Below are 12,635 nucleotides of genomic sequence, written 5' to 3'. Positions count from 1 at the left end.
TGTCAAGCCAGATGCCAGATAAGCGCAGCCATTTTAATAGAGCTGTGCACATGGGATTCCTTTCCATATCCCACATGCATCAAGTCCTACAGTGTCTGGCTATCCTTATAAGCCTTCGTCTGGAGTGGGTGCCATGGGACTCTCTGGTAGTTTAGAGGCTGACTGATGTATCGTCTTGGATGTTACTCTGATTTAAATGAGATCAGATGCTTGGAGCAGAGATGTTACCAGGGGTGTTACTGAGGGCTTCAGGTTCCCACTTCTTCATGGCACTTTATTGCTTTATTCCTTCATTTTTTATTCCTTTATTCCTGGTGCCAGTACTGTGAGGGACCTCTGTCTGTGCCTGGCAGATGCCTGCAATCCACTCAATCTTCTCTCTATGGACTGAACATTGAAGCCCAAGGCTCCTGCGTGGCTTTCCACTCCAGGGATGCATTTCCTACCACAGGAGAGAGCACATCAGCTCAGATGGTTGTGCCTTAAAGCAGGGCTTTGTTATATGCAAGGGCACTTTCTTTTCCCACTCTATGCCTCTCAGTCCATGGCACCATTTGCATAGCAGAGCCGTGCAGCAGCTCATGGACCTGCTGACCAAATGATCTTAACATGGGGGTGAGCAGCCAGGGATGCAGGAGGTGAGGGAGAGACCTGGAAGCTGAGCAGCTGAGAAGGGTCCCAAGTTGAATGTATGAGATGGACAGGCCTGGCAGTGGGGTACCTGGCAAGAAAAGTGGCAATTCTGATGACATTTCACTACTGAAGTGAAGAAGCAGTGCCTCCCTTTTGATGGTATTCAGGATTTAATAATGGTTTTATGTCATTAAAATCTCCTTGGATTTTTTTACTTTTCTGTTTTTAAAACACACATATATTTAAAACAAAATTAAAGTCACAAAGCCAAGCATTCAAATCTTCATTAGTTTCACTGTTAATAAGAAACCAGCAAAGTCCTTCTGTTCCAAGGGATGCTTTTTGTCAGAGAGCAATGAACAGAAATGCATGAAACCAGGGTCAAAGGAAACAGAACAAGAGAAGATAAAAAGAGTCACTTGATGAGGTGGCACAGAAAACCAACAACACTGAGCAGGCATCTACTCGAATCTATTAGTGTAGACCCTACGAACTGGCATTTAGCTAGCTAAGGTCACTCAAGAACAAGGATGGTGGCTAAATAGGATGGGCCCGTACAACAAGATGGCCTTATATCTACTTCATGCCCAGTGCAGGACTGACAGGGGGATGAATAAATGTGCTGGCCTGGAGAGAAAGCTGAAAAGCCAGATTCTTGTTCTGGCCCTACAATGACCTCTTATGGGATGATGGGAGACACTGTTGCCTGCCCAAATATTAAAAAATCTAGAACTTAAACATTTATGGTCTTAATTAAGCAAAGCACGTATTGAAATTCAGGCACATGCAAAGCCTCCTTCATCTCTCACCTTAAATACCTTGTATTGGTCACCCAGATTTTTGCCCTTTGAATTTCTCAAAAAGGATCTGAAACAGTTAAAAAAGCAGAGGCATTGAAGACTTCTAAAGACCATGCCCAACAGTCATTTTACAGTTATGTTTCTTTTTTACTGTGTTAACTTCTCTAAAGAAAACATATGTTAGTCTGGAGGTAATTAGCCAAGCTCTAGTAAAACAAGTCCTCAGGATTAATCAGCTTAAAGACAGAATTTTTAAATTCCACATCCTGAGCTAAGATTTATGTTGTACTATTGAACAGTTTTCCACAAACCAAGACTTCCATGTGGTAGATTTTAATACCGTACACCATCAACTGGATATGTCATTAATCTTATTTTATAAGATTATTTTAGGTTAGATTCCAAAATTTCCCTTCTAGTTCCCCATTGTCCCAAAACTTAATTACACAGACTCTACTGGTATTTGAAAGAGTACAATTACATAATCTGATGGTCAAAATGAGAAGCAAAACTCAATGCTTGAAGATTCTCATGAATTTGCTTTCATAATAATATATACCGGTTTTCTACCAGGTCCACTCTACCAATTTTTATACTTGCTATTATTTTTGTATCCAGCTAAGATGTGAGGCTACTCTTCTGCAGATACCAGTCAGACACAAAGATGTGTCATGAGCTCATATTCAGGGCAACGCAAGCTGATTCATATTTCTAAAGGAAATGAGAGCTCAGAAGTTCTAAATTTCCGCTGTATATGGCAATCTGCCAAAATCTTCTGTTATGTGGAGACTGCCTTTTCCTTCTTCACAAATGAATTTCTAAACAATAACACAATGTCACATAAAAGCCTTTCTATTGATATTTCATCCTGTAAGCAGCAAAAGCAGAAACCAAACCCCAGCCACTAAGAAACAGTGAAAGTGAGTTACTAACCGTATGTCAGTACAGCGTTTAATTGGGTGACCAGGAGAACAGGACTCTCCGCAGGTATAAACAGCTTTTCCACTACAAACCCACCATGAGCCCAAGCTGCTGCCCCAGGCTGGCATCCCATCACCAGCAAGCATCACACCACACACCGGGCCCTGAGTCAGCCGCTTTTTGTTAATAACAGTAGTTATCTCACAAAGTGGGGAAAAGAGGTAATTTAATTCACTAAGCAATCATTAATGGCATCTGGCTTTTCCATAGTGTATTTTTAATGGAAATGATCAGCCTTACGAAACAGATGATACAACTATATTCCAGCAAAACCAATGCAATAAACAATTTTACTTTAATTTGCACCACCTTTCAACATCTTCATGCCGCAAGTAGTTTTGCTTTGCTCAGTAGCTATTACAAAACCTGCAATATCATGTTTACTTAATATTGCCCCTAGAAACTCAGTAGTGCCAGTGACTCTTGTGCCTCTGTGCACAGCAAGGGTCAGGTCCCCTTCGAGCAGACCTATTTGCCTGGCTTGCTGCAGGGCTGGCACACAACGGGGTTTTTGATCATCACGAGTGCATCCCCGTCCAGATTGAAGCGCCCTGCAAAGATGACCTTTCAGTGCAAAAGCTTCTTCAGATTTCCGCTGGGTGTCATCTTGCTAGGCTACAAAATCTCCCCATTGGGTGTACCCAGAGGTGGAATTTGTTGAAATGGTGATGTGACCTGACCAAAAAGCCCCACCAGCAGAGAAGTCACCCACCCAGTCTCCTAGTCAGAGCCCTGGACCTCGACTTCTAAAACAAGGGCACCCACCTCAGCCAGGGATGGGACATGAGTGGAAAGCAGAAAATTTGTTTTCCTCCCTGTCAGGGATTTGGGTCAATTCCTGCTGAGTCAAAAAGACTCACTGCTGTCCCAGCCAGCTGATGGCAGCCAGGGCTTCTTGCCCCATGGTCCCAGAGGCTGAGCAAGCACCACGGGCTGGCACTGCTCACCAAGCTCTGCTAGGGAGGCCACTGCCTGTGGCACTGTGAACACGGGATGGCCACCCTGCACATCCCCTGCCAACCCCACAGCCTTCATCTTCTTTGCTTTTCTCCCTCAGCACTTTTCTCCCAAGGGCATCTCCAGCTGAGACCACCACAAGGCTCCTCTTGTGTTTCTGCAGTCCAACAGCACAGGCTGCAGAGGGACCATCGCGTCACAGCTGGCTCTGTGTAGATGTTTGAGATGGGTGCATCCTTCTAGAAGGTGCAGGGAGCTCAGCTGAGGTTGAAGGTGGGATAGTCAAAGGCAAAGAAATAATCTACAGATAGAAATATGTGCCCCTGAGGGAGCAGGAGGCCACATAGAGTAGAGCCACCTTCCCCCAAAGCAAATGAGATGCAGCGTGGTTGGAGATGGTGGGGTTCGGTGCCGGGGCATACCAGGGAGCGAAGGGGTTGTGCCACTTGCCAGACTGTGGTACAGGGCTCACTCTCAGAGGGTTGATGGCCAGCTGGGTCTCCGTGGCTAGGACATCCTGCACTGCCATAGCCATACTTTGGCCTGGGCTTCACTGGGGGCGCAGACACCCCCAACCCATGGCTCAGCTAACTTCCTTCCAAGCGGTGAAGCCCTCTTGCCCTAGCTGGTTGCGGTGGTCCCTCTTGAGGGGCTGTGCTTAGCACAGCTGGGGAGAGAGGCACGAGGAGAGACGGGCAGCTGAAGGCAGCATCCCTCCCTGCAGGCAGCAGTTACTGTCTGCGGGCAAACTCCTGCCCAGACATGCGGAGGTGGGCTGCGAGGGGGATGGCCGCACGGGGTGGTGAGTCCTTCCCCTCCCTCCTCTCCGCACGCACCGAGTGGAGTGCTATGTGTGTTAACAGGAACAAGCATAAACATTTCCAGCCAAGGTACTTAATACAAGTCTGTTTGCCAAGTGGCTTTACTACCTTCTTTGTTTAAGGTTAAGAGAAATGTTGTTGCTCAAAGGAGAAAACAAGTGGGGGTGTTTTCCCCCCTCACCCTTCCTGTCTGCAAATCCAGGCATCTCTGGTCTGCAGTTCCTTATAAACAAAAGAAGGAGCTTTTGTGGAGCCTGTTGATAAGAGACACTCCACACCACCCCACATCCCACAGATTTTTATAACTATTTTTATGTTTGCAATAATATGCAAAAGTTTGAGGCTTTCCTAAGGTCACTAGCTAGTTGTGCTGCAGTGTGGCGATTGCTCCAGTTACTGCAGAGTCATAAGGGCAAGCCCAGGGCAGAGTAAGGCATGACTGGTTGTCTGGGCCTGCTGGTAGGATTTGCACTCAATCAGCAAGATCTAAGTGTGCAAGACGCAGATGCATGCCGGTGAAAGGAGAGTTAGGGAGATAGGAATGGCTTTCTCTCACACGCCCCTTTTCTGGGACCAGTTTGCAAGGAGGCAAAACACTTGCGGTCAAGGAAAGCAGGTCTGCTTTTACGACAGCTGGGGCATGCGGCAGGGACAGAGCTCTTGACAAAACACATAGGTCACAGCCACCCAAAATACATCAGACAGCTTGATGGAAGCAGATCATTAGGAAAGCAGAAAGTGAGTTTGTGAGGTGCAAGGCTCTGCCTTGACCTGGTGGTAACAATTCTGCCACCACTTTTAGTACAAGAGGGACTGGCCCCAAGTTCTCCACAATCTCAGTGAAGGCTAACTGCTCAACAGGGAGAAATGAGATCATTTCCAAAAACTTCTAGCATTTTAATCAAAAGAATGAGTGGCAGCTCTTATTTAAGGAACCTGAGTGCTTTCAACCACCTGTTCTTTACAATTTTACCACCTTGGATCATTTCAAATAAAAATCTGTCCCCTGCAACAGAGTTCCGTGTTGTGCCCGCTAGTTCACACAGTCTTGCAGCAAGGTGGTTATAGTTCATAATACTGAAGGGAAAGCACTGCTGAACAAGGAAGAGGAACTAGGAAGCAAAGAAATGTATTTTAGGTGTGGAAGGCTCCTGAGTAGCTCTTTAAAAGAAGAAGGAATGATGAAGAAAAGTCTGTTTCCAAACAAGACTCATTTCTATTATGCATGAGTCATACAAATTGATTTTTAAGAGCCAGAGATTTTTTTCACTGGAATTGCTCACTTTTCTCAGTCAGCGAAAGAAATAACATTATTTCAAGGTCTGAAGGTCACTGGGTTACATCTGCTTTCACTCAATTCTACCAACAGCAGTATATTCTAAATGGATTTCTTTCCTTTTTTTTTCTTTTCTCTCAACAACTTTGCAGCCTTACTGTCTCCTTTATGCCACTAGCAGAGACAGGACCATAAATTAGTACAGTGCTAAGTCTGACCCGGTACTGTTGCTCAAGTAATGTTAAGTTTTTATAATCTATCTCCTCCTTTGCCTCAAATTATCTACTTTCTCCTTTCTAAATAACTTACTGGAAACTCAACAGAAAAAATTCCCAGAAGCTTGTGGTCAGCTGTCAGGTCTGTGTAGATGGATCAGCAGGGATCAATCCAGTATCCAGGATCCTCTCAGTCGGGATCAGGCAATGCATGACATATAGATTGTACTGTGTTGCAAAAAACCCCAAGTCTTTATAAAAAAATAGCTTTTCTGTAAGATCTGAGACGGCTTCTGCTTGGCCCATGCAAAGCCTCTGCTGCAGTACTGTGTCCAGTCTGGGTACTACACTTGAAGCAAGATGCAGAGCTTACTTGGAAAGAGCACACAGATAAAAGCAACTAGAATCCCTCAAGTTTACGAAACATGACCTATGAGGAAAGACTGGAAGAGTCAAGACTGTTTAGTCTAAAGAAGAGTAGACTAACTGTAAGCACAAAATTAGCCTGCAAATACATAAAAATTGGCTGCAGACAGGAAGAGCATAATCAGTTCCCCACGTCCAGTGGCAATACCACAGAAAATGGTGAATCTGGATTACCACAAAGACTATGAGCAGTTTTAGCATTCTACCCTAAAATCAACTGTCCTTTTTTGTCTGTCTATGGACAACCTACCTATAACCCTTAGCTTAATTTTGTTACCCTGTGGTTGTTTTACTCAGCCTTATACCCCATGGTCAGTTCTAGGTGCCAGAAGTGAAATGTGCCCCGTGAAGTCCTCACGTCTTCTCTCTTGGACTCCCCCTTGCAGCCTGTTTAGGTGGAAAGCTGTAATTCAGAAAATATAATTTATAAAGTATCTAAGGTCCACTTGATAGTAGCCTTTGGTCTACAAAGGTCTTTCAGGGGACTTTTGGTCTGCAAAGGTTGGTTGGTATTAAATCCCCTTGTGCTTTTCTATATATATTTCCTACTTTTTGTCTGAATTTGGAGTGGGCGTTTTGCTCTGTGCTTGCAGAGCACGTAGCTCTGTGTAAGACATTTGATGTCCATGATTTGGCCTAGATACTGCTGAAAGATCTACAGCCCTGAGCAAACGCAGCACACTCCCAATCATCCTATTTCACTTCTCTGTGCTATTTTCACTGCCAAACAATATTCTCCTAACATATCTGAAGCAGCCCAGAACAGAGGAGGTGGGGAGACAATGTAGGCCAAAATGCTTGAAGTTCTCAAGCTGTACATTATCTTCCTTGTATCAAACACAAACAGCATTTAGACTGGAATCTAAATAAAAACGATTCAGCTAATGGCCAGCTCAGGTAAGAGTCAAGCGAGGCTGGCAGGGAGAGGCAGTGCTTTGAATAAGCTTCACGTCCTCTGTAACAGCTGAGATTTGCCATGAGATTGTAAACTTGTGTGCAGAACAGAAACTCACACATTAGTAATCTTGAATGGTGTGGGTCCCATAGTTCTCTTTCCTTCCTGCTTGGGAGATGTTGTCCTGCTTCATCAGGCACCTGCAGTTGAGTACAGATGAGGTGCTAAAATGGCTGTGCTGGATCTCTAAGCACAGGTTTAAGATTTATCCCAGACCACTTTAGACATCTGTAGTGTGAAATGCTGTGTGTGAGCTAGTCACCTGTGATCATCTTATAGTCAACAGGAACGGGGGATTCTGTCCCCTTCTAGGACACGATCCACCTTATCCCTGGGAGACACCTACACCAGGTCAGAGGAGCAGTCTACACGTACCAATTGACAGTAAAGCAGATGGATGATCAGTGAAGCTACAGACATACCGGGCAGGATTCAACTGAATCCCACCCTGACTCAGCAGATACCTGCAGGTGAATCCTACCCTACCTCAGATCAGTTGGACATAATTTATAGCCGCAACTTTCAATCCAAACCAGAGTGCACATGGTGAGCAATTTCTTTCTTTCATCCTGCAGCTAATCTTCCCATATCTCTCATCTCTCCTCTCTCCCAATCTATGCCTGAAGGGAGCAACACTTTCACCAAAAGCTGCTGCAGGGGTAAAGCACTGCGGCCCTTAAAATGTCACCTCGGATTGAGGAGCCCCTCTCCATCCCACATTATTCAGTCTTCATTTAGCTTTACCAGGGCTTTAGCTGACCAGGACTCAAACTGCCCTTGAGGTGCAAAGCCTTGTCTCCCTCTCTTTCCACAAAGCCTAGATGCCCCAATGAAATCCCCATTCTTCTTCAGCCATAGCACAGTGATGGGCATGAGTACGGAAAACAAGTCTCTGATAGGCATTCGCTGACAGCTGGGATCTCACTCACGCAAGACATAACACCAGCTATTTCAAAAACTAAGCCTGTCATTTATTCTGTTGATCAAGCTTTTACATAAAACATGCTCTGTGCACACACACGTGTACACAAAGTCGAGCTGTCCCTCATTTTCCTTGTGCAGAAATAATGCTATCCTTGAAAGATGCTTCACTAATACCAGGCTGGTGGAGAAGTAGTTACAGCGAGCAAAAAAGGCTAATCAAGAGGAAGGGCTGGTTAAGCTCAGTTGTTTAAGGCTATATCACTGCCAGGCAGCTTTTGGGAATCAATGGACATTTTCATAAAGTGTTTAATAGTTAGAATGCACTGAGACAATATATCCCTTTCCAAAGGAGGCCTTTGTTGAAATTTTGGCAGCATATCTCTGGCTGGAGTCAAATAAATTAGTCATCAGATAAATCAGTCATGCCAGCTATGAGAGTGATACCAAAATAAACAGAATGTTTTAGTCAAATCCATGAAACAAAAGGATCAGCAAATCTTATTTAAAATTCCCCCATGTAATTGATGCATAATTAAGCTTCTAAACATGAATGCAAGTGTGCTGTTCCAGAGTATGTGACGATGAAGATTGTATCTTTGAAAGTAAATGGGGATCTCCGGATGTGATTAAAAGTAATTTTTGAATTGCTGGTTCCAAGTTCCTACTGGCAAAATCCAAGAAATTCAAAGCCTGAGTCATTCCTAAATTACTGCAGTTTTGATGCCAGGGAAACTCCACAGATTTTGATGGTGTTACATCAGACTGAGAGTGAATCAGGCCAACAGAACTCAGTCCTATTAAAAATGTATTGTCAAGTATTTTTAAAAGAAAATGTCAGGATAAGTTTGCAGAAGCCACATTCTACAACAACAACAACAACAAAATTTGTGGGATGTGTAGCACATGGCAACATGAGTTGGGACAAGGCAATGTGACTGCCTTATCCCAAACATGTTGCCTTAAGTAATCTACCTTAATACATCTAAAATGCACAAACAATCTGAACTCTTTTAAATTTTTCTTGTCCTAAAATACAGACAAAATAATAACAGTGATACCTTTACAATTATTCCAACTACCCTTATGTTTAGCTCAAATATTAATCATTCTTTTCATATAAAATACTTTTTAAAAGCTACTTCTTTTACCAGTGTCCTTACCCTACTTCTTGGGATGCCTGTCAGTCTGCCAAAGGACCCAAGGCCTGGGAGAGGAGAAGTAGGACATGAGAAAGAGACCATCGGTTGTAGCAGTGTGACAGCTAGCAGCTTCTGAGAGGGAAGAAGCACTGCTTTTAAATGGGTTGAGGAAGTTAAAAATGTTGTGAGGAAGCTCTTCTTACCTAGTTAGTGTTTGTTTCCTAAGAGCTGCTATCTCAGCCCAAAATATTATACTTTGGGTACCTAATATCTGATAAGTAAGCAGATTAACTAGCCTTGTGCGTAGAGGATGCAGTTCTCACTGGCTTTGGTTGTCCGAGCCTCTGAAATCAAATCCAGAAGGGTTCAGGGACAGATTCTCCTCTACCCGGAGTGCATTGAGCTGCATTGAGTGTCGCAGCTTTGACCTGAGTCTCCCACTGTCCTCCCACCCCATGCTTCCTTGTGCCAGTGCCGGCGCTCCCCTCCCATGCAGCTGTGGCCACCTCTGTCCTGCTCCGATTGTCCCTATGCCAAGTGCAGCTGATGACCATGTCCTTCAGGCAAGGAGACCTGCCAGGAGATGGCTTGAGTATGGATGACCCTGGTCGTAAAGCAATTAGTATATCTTAGCTCAGGTTGATGATGAGATTCCTAACAGAAGCAGTACAGAGAGGTCTCTCAGAGGTGGGATTTCCCCTCCTTTCCATTACTGAGCATTTGTTTCCATGAGATACCTCTCCCAAAATCTAAAAACTCTCCTCACTTACCAAGTCCCTTAGTAGGATATATCCTACAAGTAACAGCCTTAGTCACATTTGTTCACTAATGTTGTATGCAACGTGCGTATACAAGAAAGGACAGGCCAACACCTCTGTGCACACTCGCCAAATTCCACTGAAAAGAGACTAGGGAACAAGCTTCAGATGTATATTCTTTGGTGCAATATCCTCAAACCAGAGAAATTTCACATTTCCGCATGGAAATGTAGGAGCCTTGTTGAGATTTGGCAATGTGGCCGATAGTAGTGCTAAAGTTTGACTGACATTACTTCCCTTCTACAGTTGCTTGTATACTATTGAATTCTGTATCTATGCTTTAATTCCAGCCATAATGTTTTGTTCTTTCTCTTCGAGGATCAAACTGAAGTCAATACTGTATTTGCATCGGAAAGTCTGTGCCACTTTCATTATTACTATAAACCACACAGCTCTTGGAAGTGACAAGGACTAGAAGGAAAATACTGCTCTGGAGGGTGCTTAGGGCATTTGTCAATCTGATTCTGCTTCACGAGACATTTTCACTGCTCTGCTGATGGTCAGCTATATTCACATATTTTGAGGATTACATCTCTCTCATGCAGTGCTCCACAAAGGAACCAAACACAGGCATTGTGCTCTGTTTGCACTTATCGGGAACCACTGAAACCAGAACAAATGTTTATTATTTATTATTACTATTATTATTGGCTTCTAGGAGTAAATCTTGTAATTGGCACTGTCCAAACACAGAACACAAAGGACAGCTCTGTCCCAAAGCGTTTATAATCTAGGGAGCGAACTTCAAAAGAAGTGAGTAGGTTTATGCCATAAAGGAGGAGGAAAAAGGAGGTGGAAGAGGAAGATTGGGCTTGTTTGATCACGCTGCTTCACAAAAACCAAAAGAAACAAATCCTTTGGATTGGTGGGGTTGGTAGGCTCTTTGTCAGGCTGTTCTTCCAAGGCGCTGGGAGTTACTCCACCAGTCGCTGCTGAGTTTCCCAGCTTGGAATCATTTCTGTCAAAATCGAGAAGGTACAGCACCCCGGCTCTCCTTTTGAAATGTTTTATAGTTTATAGTTCTTTGGCATCTTGAAGAAAAGGATCAAGATGTGCAGTCAGACCGTGCCCAGAAATGAGATGGGACCCAGAACCATTCGCTGCAGCGTGACCACCAGATAGGAAACCGCGTCCGCAACGGCAGCAGCCGGAGGCTCAGTGGCCCCCGCCTGCTTTACAGCACCCGTGGGGCTGCGGAGGGCACCTTCCTCTGCTGGGCCATGCAGGTGGCCAGCCTGTGAACGACAGAGCGTTAGACATGGGAAACTGCATCCAGTGCTCTCCCACTCTGGAGTTTCACACAAAGCCTTAGTGCATCTTAGGGCAAAACATAGCCTGCACGATGAGACGGTGGTTTGGGCTGGTTGATCAACATTGGAGCTAGAGAACAAGCTTGCGGAAAAGGGACTAATTATGAAAGAGAGAAAAACTCAGCTCTGAAACCCCATGGCCACTTTCTCAAACTGTTTAATGATTCCTGAGTTGGTATTAGCACTAGAATACTTTTCTGGTACCAGTACAAGAAAAATTCAAATGGTACCTCCACTCACTACCTCAGAAAATTCACATTTTAAATTGATTTATCTGTTTTCCAAGGAAGAAATAATTTAAATACATAAAGGGTTTGACTGTTTAGCTCCAGTCTATTTTACACAGATTACATTTAAAGAGGGGGTTTGGGTTAAAATGATTACAGTTTTTGAGGAGAAGACATAAGACAACAGAGATTTCCTGGGAGAAAGATGTCTCTAACTTTTACTCTATTCAAACAACAAATCTGAGGCTGAGAAGCATGTATGTAGAGAACATTTATATAATTGGATAAAGACTGATGTCTTGATCATACAGATTCTCAGTAACCACCACGGAGGCAAAAAGTCCTAGTGGTGGAGATTCCCCGTGCTGTTCCTCCAAAAGGGTCGAGGAAATTGTCAGTTGATACAACCTAGGAAGAGATAAAGATAGTAGTCCTCATCAATAATGTGCTCTTAATTGCATAATTTGAAACCTTTATCCCATAAAACAATTTGGATTTTCCCCTTCAGTACAGTTCACATATTTCACACTGTGGTCTTCTTTTTTTTTATACATGTTGAGAGAAATTAATCTGCAAGCATGGGAAGTAGGTTTTGATGTAGACACCAGTCTGCTCCTAATCATCTGAGCAGGAATGAATTGGCCACTTATCCGAGCTTCTGTGTTCTACATAAGAAGAAACAGATGACTTCTTTAAGTTTGTGTCTTTCTTTTGTGCTAATAATTCATTTATCATTGTACATTAACATGTATATGACAGAAGATCTTGTACAGCCAGTTACAGCTGAAACTGTAAGGGTCCAAGAAACAACCGTTAGGGGAAGAACTTTATGTAAATGCATCAAGAATTGGCTTGGTGGCAGGATTAAAAATTTTGATGTGATCCTCTGGAATTAACATGTCTAAAAATTTGATTTTGGGATCTCCAAGTGACTGTGCACACAGAAAACCAAATCTTTCTCACCTACAGACAAAAAGGAGAGGAAAGTGTCACATTACCCAAGCACAGGTGTTTCTTCTTTCTCCAGTTTCTCTTGCTCTTTATGCTGGCATGTTCAACTGGACTGTACTTGGAAAGAGGAGAGGTTTTATGGTGGATAATCCTTTTTGTCCTTGAAATGCCCAAGAATGTGAACCTTGTTGATTGTCTGGGT

The sequence above is a fragment of the Buteo buteo genome, chromosome 14 (genome assembly GCF_964188355.1).
Source record: "Buteo buteo chromosome 14, bButBut1.hap1.1, whole genome shotgun sequence".
In the NCBI taxonomy this organism is placed as follows: domain Eukaryota; kingdom Metazoa; phylum Chordata; class Aves; order Accipitriformes; family Accipitridae; genus Buteo; species Buteo buteo.
This window is presented reverse-complemented; position numbering follows the sequence as displayed.